Raw genomic sequence first — 11,963 nt, 5'->3', positions numbered from 1 at the left:
TCCAAGGTCCCTTCCAGTCCTATTGTCTATGAAATCTATGAAATTACCACTTCTGACCCAATGACTGCTCACGTTCAATCATTTATCCACCATAACCCCTTATTCACTATCAGAATAACTAGTTTCCAGGATATAAATCCCAGTTCCATAGATATAGTCATAATATCTCATTTTCAGAGGTAGAACTTTGCATTTGGTGTACTAAAATATATTTTGTCTCATTAGGTTTTACCATTCATTCCAGATCATACTATTTAGCAGCCCGATCCTATTAATTATCTACCATTCTGCCAATCTTTCAGTGTCTGTAAACATTACTAAGCCTTGGTTTTATATTTGATTTTATATAAGTATTGATGATCATCTTGAATAACACTGCCCTTCATACCATCCCTGTGTAATTCCATTGAAAGGACCCTATTTGTTGTAATGTAGTTATACTATCCAGTTGATTTTATTAACCAAATTTGTAATCTCTTGAGAGAATAAAATCAAGATTATTAGACAAAACCAATTCTCCATGAAACTAAACTGACTGAGATTAATTATATTTCCTATCCTTTAGCTGCATAATAAATACTTGTCGTATTATAACTAGTTACTTGTTTTGTCCAATGACTGTCTAATACAAAAAAATGCATTTACACTCCTTTGAGCAGGGGTCAGAAGCCAGAAATCTTCCATCCTTTCACTAACCTAATGAATTTTTAATTCTTTTCTGAACAGTTACACAGCTTAACACACAAGGGGTGGAGAGCATGGCAATGCAGCCTAGCCTGTACGCTGGTGGCTAGGACAAGCATTTGCTGAGGAAATGGGATATTCTGGTTTAATGCCATCATCTACCTGAAAGGATTCAAACCAACCATTCCCTTCTCAGGTTGATTTCATAGGTTTCTAGGGTCGGAAGGAACCTATTAGATCATTGAGTCTGACCCCTTACTCTGGGCAGGAAAGAGCACTAGGGTCAAGGGACCCCAGCCAGGTGTTCATCTAATCTCCTTTTAAACAACTCCAAGGTAGGAGAAAGCACCACCTCCCTTGAAATCCATTCCATATTTTGGCAACTCTCACCATAAAGAATTTCTTCCTGATGTCCAACCTAAATCTGTTCTTCTTCAGTTTATGGCTGTTGTTTCTAGTAACTCCAAGAGGTGCCCTGGTAAACAGAGTAACCCCTATTCCATGCTGACCCCCCACGATTAATTTGTAGACAGCCACAAGATCACCTCTCAGCCTTCTCTTGTGGAGTCTGAAGAGATTCAGGTCCCTCAATCTGTCTTCATAGGATCTTACCTGCAGGCCCTCAAACATACAAGTAGCCTTCCTCTGAATCCTTTTCAGGCTATCCATATCCCTCTTGAAGTGTGGTGCCCAAAACTGGATACAGTACTCCAGCTATCGCCTCACCACTCCTCATAGAAGGGAAGTATCACCTCCCTAGACCTGCTCATGTTGCACCTACTAATGCAAGAGGGAGTGCAGTAAGCCTTACTTATTACCTCATCACATTGGCAACTCATGTTCATTTTTGTGTTAACTATGACTCCAAGATCCTTTTCCACTGCTGTGCTACTTAGAATGGTACTTCCAAGTCTATAGGTGTATTCATGATTCTTCCTCCCCAGGTGAAGCACTTTACACTTATCATTGTTTAATCGCATCCTATTCTGATCCATCCACTTCTCCAGTCTATCCAAATCCACCTGAATTCACTCCCTACCCTCTAGTGTGTTTACTATATCCCATAGTTTGGTGTCATCTTCAAATTTGGACAGAGTGCTTTCTACACCCTCATACAAATCATTGATGAAGATATCGAACAGCACTGGTCCAAGGACAGAGCCTTGGGGGACACCACTGCCCACATTACTCCAGGTAGAAACTGACCTATCCACCACCACTCTCTGGGTGCATCCCATAAGCCAGTTTTCCACCCATCTGACTATGAAGAAATCCACATCACAGCTACACAATTTATTTGTAAGAATTGGGTGTGACACTGGGTCAAAAGCCTTTTTAAAATCCAAGTAAATAACATCTACCTCTACTCCTGCAACTAAGCACTTTGTGACCTGGTCATAAAGAGAGACCAGGTTATTCAGGCAGTGAGTAACAATTTACCTGCTGTAAACCCATGCTGGTTGCCCCTTTGCATTGTATTACCCACTGGCCCCCTACAAATGTGATCCTTTAAGATTTTTTCTAAGTTCTTACCAAGACTAGAGGTAAGGCTAACCATCCTTTAATTATCTGGGTCCTCCTTCCTCCCCTTCTTGAAAATAGGGACCACACTGGCCCTTTTCCAGTCCTCTGGGACCTGTTCTGAGTGCCAGGAGCACTCGAACAATTGTGCCAGTGGTTTCACTATGACACCAGCCAATTCCTTAAGTACCCTTGGATAAAGATCATACAAGGGGCCTGCCGACTTAAATATGCCCAACCCCTCCAGGTGCCCCTTTACTAGGTCAGCACTATCCATTGGTGAATTGGTATCTCTCTCACACCAAACTAAAGTCTCTTTGGGAGGTGTGTTTGTATCCATGTGCAGGAACACCGATGCAAAGAAATTGTTTAAGAGCTCAGTTTTGTCTGTTCTATCTGTTATGAGTTCCCCTAGTCCATCCCGTAGCAGCCCTATGTTACCCTGCACCTTCTTGCTCACTTAAAGGACTTTTTGTTACCCTAAATCTTTGTTGCCAGTCTGCGTTCCATTTCTGCTTTGGCCTTCCTCACTGCTTCCCTGCAAGTGTGAGCCAAGCAGGTATACTCCTCCTCGGTGGCTGCCCCCTGCTTCCACAGCCTATAAGCCTCTTTTTACCCCTCTAGGCTCTCCTGGATTTCTCTGCTCAGCCAAGAGGGTTTCTTGGGTCTTTCGCCTCCCTTTATGTGTACCATGATAGTACTGCTCTATGCCTGTAGGAACAATCCCTTGAGGAACTCCCACCCTTCCTGGACTCCCAACTCACTGATGTTATTACCCCTCAGTCCCACTCTAATCTCCTGAGCTCATTGAAGTTGCCTTTCTGGAAGTCTAGCACTTCTGCTCTACTAGTTATCTTTCCCACCTCTCGCCGGACAGTCAATCCTATCAACAGGTGGTCACTATCTCTTAGGTTACCTTGTACCTGCAGATCCCCCACCAAGTCCTCCCCTGTGGCCAGCACCAAGTCAAGGAAGGCATTTCCCCTAGTTAGACTGTATACCTCCTCTGTTAGGTGCAAGTCCTGTATGCAGGTTAAGAACCTACATGAACGGGCAGACCTGGCTGACTGCTCCTCCCAACAGATGTGCAGGTACTTTAGGTCACCCATGACAACCAGGTCCTTTGAGCATACTGCCTTTGAGAGCTGTCTCGAAAAATCTAGGTCTAACTCTTCCTCCTGGTGTGGGGGTCTGTAGTAGACCCCCACTACCCAGTCTCTTTCACCCCTACCCCCTTGTAATCTGACCCATAGCACTTTGATCTGTCCTTCTTCTGTCCCCATCATTACTACAGAAGATGTATAATGTTCTTTAACATATAGAGCAACATGCCCCACTTTTTCCCCAATCTATCCTGCCTATACAGCCTGTAGCCCTCAATGCCAACTGCCCAGTTGTGGGTTGGGCCTCACCAGGATTCTGTCAGCCCAACCAGGTCAAAATCTTTGTTTGCAAGCAAGAGTTCAAGTTCCTCCTGCTTATCCTCCATACTCCTAGCATTAGTATAGAGACACCTAAGCCCCACAATAGGTGCCATTAGTACTCCCATATCCTGATGCTTAGTGGGCCCCTTAGTACTTACCTGGTCTATTCCAGCATGCGGTTCATGGCCTGTCACTCCTGGTTTCACCCTGTCTTCTACATCCCTGTCCCCTGATGAATCTAGTTTAAAGCTCTACAGAGGAAGTCTTCCAACCTGTAAGAGAACAGACTCTTACCTTTTGGAGAGAGATGTAGACCATCATGTCCCAGTAGGGCCCTATCCTGGAAGTATGGATCATGGTCTAGGAAGCCGAACCCCACACAATGGCACCAACTCCAAAGCCATGAATTGACCTCACCAATGCAGATGCTGTGGTGCTGGCCATGACCGCTGACCAGGAGGATAGCTGATGGCATTAAACCAGTATATCCCATTTCCTCAGCAAGTGCTCTCACCACTAGGGCTCCACTAATACTACTGCTGTACAAAATAATATAGTGATCGCTACTCAGGTTGAAAGAATTCAGGCACCTACTTTCTGCAGAGAGTACAGGCTGAAGTTCCTAAGTACATAAAGTTACCTCCCTTCATGGCTGAGCAAGATACCTAGGGCACTAGGGATTTAGGGTTTGCCACTTCCCTCAGAGATTATCAATAGGTAGACTTCTAGGAACCTATGTGCTCAGCTTTGGGTAGCTCCCTGTTCAGCATGCTGGTTCTTTTAGATCCCTTTCTGAGGCACTTTACATTTCACCCATGCACTGTGTAAATACATTTAAAACAGAGTAGTCTAACACTTAAAATATTCCAAGGACCTGGGACCTGAAATGGCATTTCAATCTCTAACTTTTATTCACCGAAGTTCTTTATTGAGGAATAAAAGATGAAAAACCTATGGGATTTAAAGAAATAGGACCCCTACAAAAAAGATACCTAGGCATCTAGGGCACCTATATATGTGCCCAATGCCTGTTCCTATGCATTCATATTACATGTATTCAGCATCCCCACATTTCAAAATGACAGCGGGAGCACCATTTTGAAGCATGGGATGCTGAATACATGAACCACTGTGTCTTTTAATTAGAGAGGATCCCGAGAACCACTCTAATTAAAATGCACTCCTTCCCCTCACCCCAGAGCATGTGTCAAGACACCCTGAAATAGCAGTTAGGTGCCCAAAATGCCATTTCTTTCAATTATCTCAATAGGAGTTCAGGCACAATAATAAGAGTTAGATACCTAAATATCTTTTGGTTCTTGTTCTGAGGAGTCTAGGTCCCTTCTGAAAATGGGACATAGGCTTCAAAGTCTATATCTACACAAAAAGGCATTTTGCCAATGTAGCTATGCTAGTATTACCTGGCAACACACTCCTGCTATGGTTACAGTTAATACAAAAAAATCCCCCAGAGTTTTTCCAAGTACAGATTCTTCCAACCCTCTAGTAAGACAAGCTACATAAGATGAAGTACAATTCTGCTGATATAACTTTGTCTACACCAGGGACTTATGTTGGTACAGCTATGTCACTTGGGAATCATTTTTCATCACCTCCCTGATTGACATAGCTATGATGGCAAAAGCTTGTAGAGCAGATATAGCATAAATCACTTAGGCTCTTGAATGCTTTAACAGCCCTTAATGATATAGGCCTAAGTGTCTAAGTCACTCATGAAAATGGAAGTTCTGATCCTATGTCATATGGGCACTTCTAGAAAATGTTATCCTGTACCCAAGTGAAATGATAAATAGAAAAAAACTAATAGAGTTGCATTTTCACTTGAATAATATGTTGGAATTTTTCAATTGATTTTTCTGGATTGATTTTTGGCCTGCCTCAACAGGCACTCCCACTCAGGTTAAAGAGTCAGGGCACAGCCTTGTTGAGCTGAATACTGATTGGGGTACCAATTTATAGCTGGGCAAGATGAAAATAAAAGACCACTCACTGTTATCTAATTTAGAAGCTTTTTATACCTACCTTGCACCACATAAACAACTGTACCATGTGTTCAGCTGCAGAGAATTTGATCCAAAGTATTTATACATTTTTATTTGAGTGACAGAATAAATATGTTGACATGTAATTCTCTTGAACTTAGGAAATCTTCTGATCATTCTTATCACTGCAAATCTCCCTGGAGTACTTCCACAGTATTTTATTATTTTACATAATACTGATATTATTGACTGTTTTTCCCTCAAGGATGCTCTTATAACCTTTCATTTTATTACTATTTGTTCCCAGTTATTTAATGGGACTTGTCTGTGTTATACATACAGAGATAGAGCTTGAATAAGATGCTTGCTTTATTGATTCTACAAAACAAAGAGTGGGAAATACATAACTCAGCACACAGATTTAACATAGACTATAAATGCAGGCTCATGTTAAATCAGCACATCCAGTTCCCCTGAAAATGCTATAGGCAACAGGCTGGGAAACATCAGAAGATAAACACACTATAGTCCATACTCCTATGTATATATTTTGAATGCACCCACTTTATGGTTTAACAAAATGTCACAAGTTATGAAGGATCAAATTAGTTTGGTACTTGCCCAAAAAACAAGGAGGACATTGGTGTTGGAAGTAGCTACAGTAGCGATTCACTAGATGCAGTGGTGGCCTTAGGGTTGTTGAGGCCCTGGGCAAGAGAGTCATTTGGGGCCCCTTAGAGGCTTAACTCTGATGAACTATAAGCAAGTTGGACATTTTTTATTTCAATTTCACTTTGCCCTATCCATGAAAATGTAATGAAAGTATCTTAATACAATATTGATAATACAAAGAAAGAGGGTTTTTTTTAACATTGAGCTATATTCTAGGTTCACTCTAGGTTCAAAATTTTGGGGCCCCCTAAAGTGTGGGGCTCCAGGCAGTCACCCAGTTTGCCTTCCTCTAAGGCTGCTACTTATAGATGGCATCACTTTCCTCATGGGTGACTGGTGCCTCCTGAGTTGGGGGAGCACTTGCCACCCCAGCAGCCACTCAGTGACTGGGTGGGGGGCAGTCCCAGAAGGGTCAGCAGCACTTCTCTTAGTGCCCCCACTCCCCAGCCAGCACTCTTCGGGGGGCACCAGTGCTCCTGCCTGCCCCCCTGCCCATTGCCTATGCAGGGAATGCTGCACCAGTGCTCTCAGAAGTGCATGTCCTATGTGTTGCTATCTCTCCTAGTCATTACTGAAAAACACGTCAGTGATATATGGTGGCTCTGTGCTGCTGAAGAGCCCATCTTTTAGATGTGGACACTTCCAGATAACAGCTATCTTAGCTTACCAGCAATTTTGGTGTTGCAGTAGGGTTGGAGTGCTATAGCTGTGATAGTCCAGGCCCGAGGAAGGGCACTTGATGCCCAAAAGCTTGTCCAACAGCTATCCCACCTACATAGTTGGTCCAATCAAAGATATGAAAAATCCTTGCCTCTCTATCAATTTTGGTAATTTCATTATGCCTGCACACGTTCCATCCACTTTTCAATTAGATATGCTGCTTTTCATCACTTCTTATCATAAGGGTGCTGTGCTTTAGGAGTCAGTGAGCTAAATGTTAAAGCTGCTAAAAGGCATGAATCATAAAATTATTGGAAATAAGTCTCAGAGGGACCACAGGAAGCCTGCTCTTAAGCATCAACCCCCTGCTCTATGCCATTCTAGCCCAGTGGTTGTCCATCTTGCACATAAAAATTTGTGATGATAGATTCCACAGATCTCTGCAATATGTTCCACTGCTTAGACAACCCTCATATTTTGAAAGTTATTCTTAATATCCAGCCTAAATTGCCCATGTTGCAATTTAAAACCATTTATTCTTGTCCTGTCCCTTGTGGACATAGAGAACAATCTATCATGATCCGTTGTATAATTATCCTTTTGGTATTTGTTATCTGCAGGGATCCTGGTTTTCTCTGATAAAAACCATCTCCAATTTTTAGATTAAAAAAAGGAACACCAAATCCACATTTATCCATGATCAAAATGAAACACCACTATATAGCTATTTATATATTAATGATATTTCATTTTAATCACAGGAAACTGGATTTTGGATTACTTTAAATCCAAAAACTGGGGATTATTTTTTTATCAGAGAAAACCAGGATCCCTGGTTATCTGTTATCAAATCCCCCTTAATCTTCTCTACTGTAGACTAAATAGGCCCAGTTCTTCAGTTCTTCCAACATTTCTACATATGTCATGTTTTATAAACTTCAATCACTTTTGTTGCTCTCTTCAGGACTCTTTCCAATTTGTCCGCATCTTTCTTGGAGGACAGTGAAGACAACTAGAAACAGTTCTCCAGATGAGCCTTCATCAGTGCTGGAGTGGAAGAACCATTTTCCAAGCCTTGCATATGACACCCATGTTAATGCATCCCAATATTCAATTGGACCCTCTATTTATTTATTTATTGACAGTGTAGTCTCCCATGCCATTCACCTGTGCGTCATGTCCATAGGGGCTTTTCCAGTTTCACCATTGCTTAACGAAGAGACAGGCTTGTTACTGTGTTAGATCTTGGAAGGTTCCCCAGGGGGTCTTGCCCACCATGTGTTGCTGGAATAAATTATTTTAATTGGAAGGAAAATGGTTTGTCGCACCCTTCCTGGTACTTTCCTTCCATCTTCCCGATTGTTCTTCCTACTTGGGGCTCTGCCTCCTCTACACCCTACCTAATGCTAACCAAAGATGTTGTTTCTGGATTGCTAGTGCTGGTACAGTATAGACTCTGGTGTTCTGGTTATCTGAATTTATGACAGTCGGATTGGGATGTTATCTCATCCAAGTTTTCCCCAAGTGTACTTGGTCCCACCTAAGCGTCTTCCCGACCCTGGGTTACCTTGTTCCCTGGTGGCTCTCTTTCTCAGCTCTCTACTTTCCACAGCTCAGATGTCCATCTCTTTTTGTTCCTTCAGGTCCTATCTGGATCCAGTCTGGGATGGAGATGTCTGACGTCCACGGTGCTTCTTCAGGTAAGTCACTGAGCCTTGTATGGCTCTGTTTATCTTGGAAAACCCCTTCCTGGGGCAGCCACCACGTCCCTTCAGTGGGGTTCTGTTCTGTTCCAGGCTGCTCTGGGCACATCAGGGAACTCACTTCTGCTCCCCTGAGCTGCTCTTCTGCTGGGCCTTTTATCCTGGTCTCAGGCAGCTGGCTGACAAATCAAGCCTGGCACAGTGCCATAAAGCATGCCCATGCCAACGCAGGAGCCAACCCAGTCTCCTCCCAGCTCTGCCATTCTTTTTCCTTTTTTTCTTTTACCACGGCATTTTCTGCTGCCATAGTTTCACATTCACCATGCTTTTGTTCCAGCACGGTGTCCCACCGGCTCCGCTCCTTGCCCGGTCAAGGTAAGTCTTTCCTTGTGGCTCTGTGCCTGCCACAACAGCAAAAATGTACTATGGTCTCTTATTAGCTTATGGACTAATATGACCCTCAGGTCCTTACCTGCAACCTAGCCAATCGCTCTGCAATATAAATGTGTCATTTTGTTGTTCTGTCCTAAATGTAATACTCTGAATTTGTCCTTATTGAACTTTATCTGATTTTTTCAGACCATTTCTTCATAATATGAAGGTAATTTTGAATCCTACTCCTATCTTCCAAAAATCTGCTACCCCAAGCAGCTTTGTGTAAATTTACTAAGTATGTGCTCTATCCTCCAAATCATGAATGAAGTTACTCAATAGTACTGAGCCCACTGTTATATCTTGTGGCGCCACAGTTGTGGGGAGATTAGACTAACTGAGAGAGCACTGCATAGCTTACATGGCTGACATTTTTATTGTTCTAAACAAAAACCAAAACTGAAAGTTAAACATGGTGCCTAAGAAGGCACACAGCTTAACCATGTTTAAAGAAACATATGTAATGACTAATGGACAATATCTCACATTCCTCCACCCAACTTTAAAAATAGTATAATGGGGTGCCTTCCTGAGGGCAGTCTGCCATTGGCCCATCCACCTGTTTCTAAGCCAGCCACTCACCTCATGCGTCTGCCATGCCTTGTTGTTTCTTAATTGGTTCTAATTAGGTAGGAGGCTGCCAATTCTTGCCCCGATGCCAGAGAGTGCTGTCTGTGGCTCCGTCTCTCCCCTACACCGCAGCCCAAGCCTCACAGATGGCATCCAGGTGACACAGTGCTCCTGGCCTATGGCCAGACCAAGCTTAGCCCTCATTGTCAGGCCTCAGATACACACGCATTCATGAAATCCTCCTCTCACTAGGGCCTCTCATGCTCCACCCCCTCTCACAACTTATATCACCTTGCTCCCTCTCAGAGCAGGCCCATTCAGCCATAGCCTTTATCTTAAGTGCACCTTGAGTGGCAGACATACTGTCTTTTGGGCCTCTCTCGTGACCCTCACCAGGGTAGCGGCCAACTAATTACCTGACTGAGACCAAGCTTGCCCTGGCCCCTCCTAGGGCAACTCCATACAAACTCACATACACACACACCAGGCTCCCAGCCCTCTGGTTTCCCCCTCACTGGGGCTCCACATCCTCACCCCTTCACTGGAGCAATGGGGTTTCCCTCCCTGGTAAGGGCTCAGGTGGCTGTAGCCATACCTGGCCCCAACTCCTACCCACAGTGATGTGGGGACTTGGGGTTACTGAGGCACCCTGACCCACCTTCCACTGGGGTGGTAATTGGTCTGATATTTTTGTGGAGGCTCCCATGCCACTGGGAGTCCCACCAGGTCACCCACTCCCAGCAGGATGCAGTTTTAGGTCATACCCAGGACCAAGAGCATCCTGCTCCTACCTGTAGATGTTCTTATACAGCAGTTCAGCCAGGTAATGTTTCCTGCCTGACTGCTAGCGGCAAACTGCTCTGTTTATATAGGCAGCCTTGGTTCTAAAATGGTTACCAGAATCAAGTACCTGCTGGCTGCTTGACTCAGCCCTTAAAGTGGCAGGCACCAACACTGCCCTGCCACAAATACAAATTTTCAAAATAATAACACACACAAAAACCCAATAACAACAAAAGACAATATTCATTTTTTTCTTGCAACACACCAGTGAGGCAATTTAGAGGTCAATGTGTACTGCAGGTTTCCGCATCCTCTTAGGATAATGTGGTGGTAGCTTAAAATGGTGTCACCCTCTACCACAGGATCAGCTGGTGGTAAAGAATAATTAGTATCTGGCATTTCAGTCTCCTCCAATACAGCAGCACAATCAAAACTTGTAACTGGAGGAGGCTTAGCTGGGGAAACTTGACATCCAAATGGAGCTTCCTTAGACTCCTGTACATACTGTGGTTGTAACTGCTCTATGGGTGCCAATACATGTGTTCTGGGATGGGGGGTTGGGGTATTTTAATTATAGTGGCTCTTGGGAGCTGCTGTAATTAAAACACCACAGCATCTTGTGTATTCAGTGTCCCCTTTTCAAAATGGCAGTGACAGTGTTTTAACTAAAGCTTGCTGAATGCTTTTTATTTAAAGCACCCACCACCACCATCTTGAAATGTGGGACATTGAATACATGAGATGCTGTAGCATGCTGGAGTGTTCTAATTAGTCTTAGGTTAATCTAATTAGTCTTAGATTAATCAAGTCTGCTCTAACATGTTATAATCAGCACATGTATAGGCACCCTATATGTCTTTTCCATGAAGTACCATCAGAAAGTTGCACCATAAATAAAACAAGCCCCATACATTTAGTGAATTTCCCATTTTTAGTGAAGGTACCCATTTTTCTCTACCAGAGTAATTTTTAAGCCCAAAACAAATCCCCTACTTTGAATGAGTGATTGTGGCACACACAATCAATTGATCAATTTGTTTACTTTGGGATCTGAGTACCTGTGAAGCAACAGGACATAAAAGGTCAAAAATGAATACACAATGTGTTTTTTTCAGTAAAAGAGTAGCTGGTGACTCCAACATAATAGCAAGGGGCATGTTGCAATAAATGAGTAAGCAATCATCCAATTTGTATTGAAGACTTATGGCAGACTGATTGGCTTGTAACACTTGCTTAAGAGTTTGTCAAAATGTTCAGCTTGTCAATTTGTAGCAGGATAAGTACCAGAATGTATATGTTGAATTTCACTGGAAACAAGGAACTTGCTAATTTCCTCCAAAATGAACTGAGGTCCATTATCACTTACCAATTCCAATGCTAGTCTAAAGTGACTAAATAAGGCATAAGCGTTCAATAGTCTGGGTAGCTGCTGAAGATGCCATTTTGAAAATTTCTGACCATTTAAAGTGTGTATCTATCGCTACCAAAAGCATATGGCTTTTCCAATAGCC

The sequence above is a fragment of the Gavialis gangeticus genome, unplaced genomic scaffold (genome assembly GCF_001723915.1).
Source record: "Gavialis gangeticus isolate Ggan-Ray unplaced genomic scaffold, GavGan_comp1, whole genome shotgun sequence".
NCBI classification, from domain to species: domain Eukaryota; kingdom Metazoa; phylum Chordata; order Crocodylia; family Gavialidae; genus Gavialis; species Gavialis gangeticus.
The sequence above is the reverse complement of the archived record's forward strand: the minus strand, read 5'-3'. Positions refer to the sequence as shown.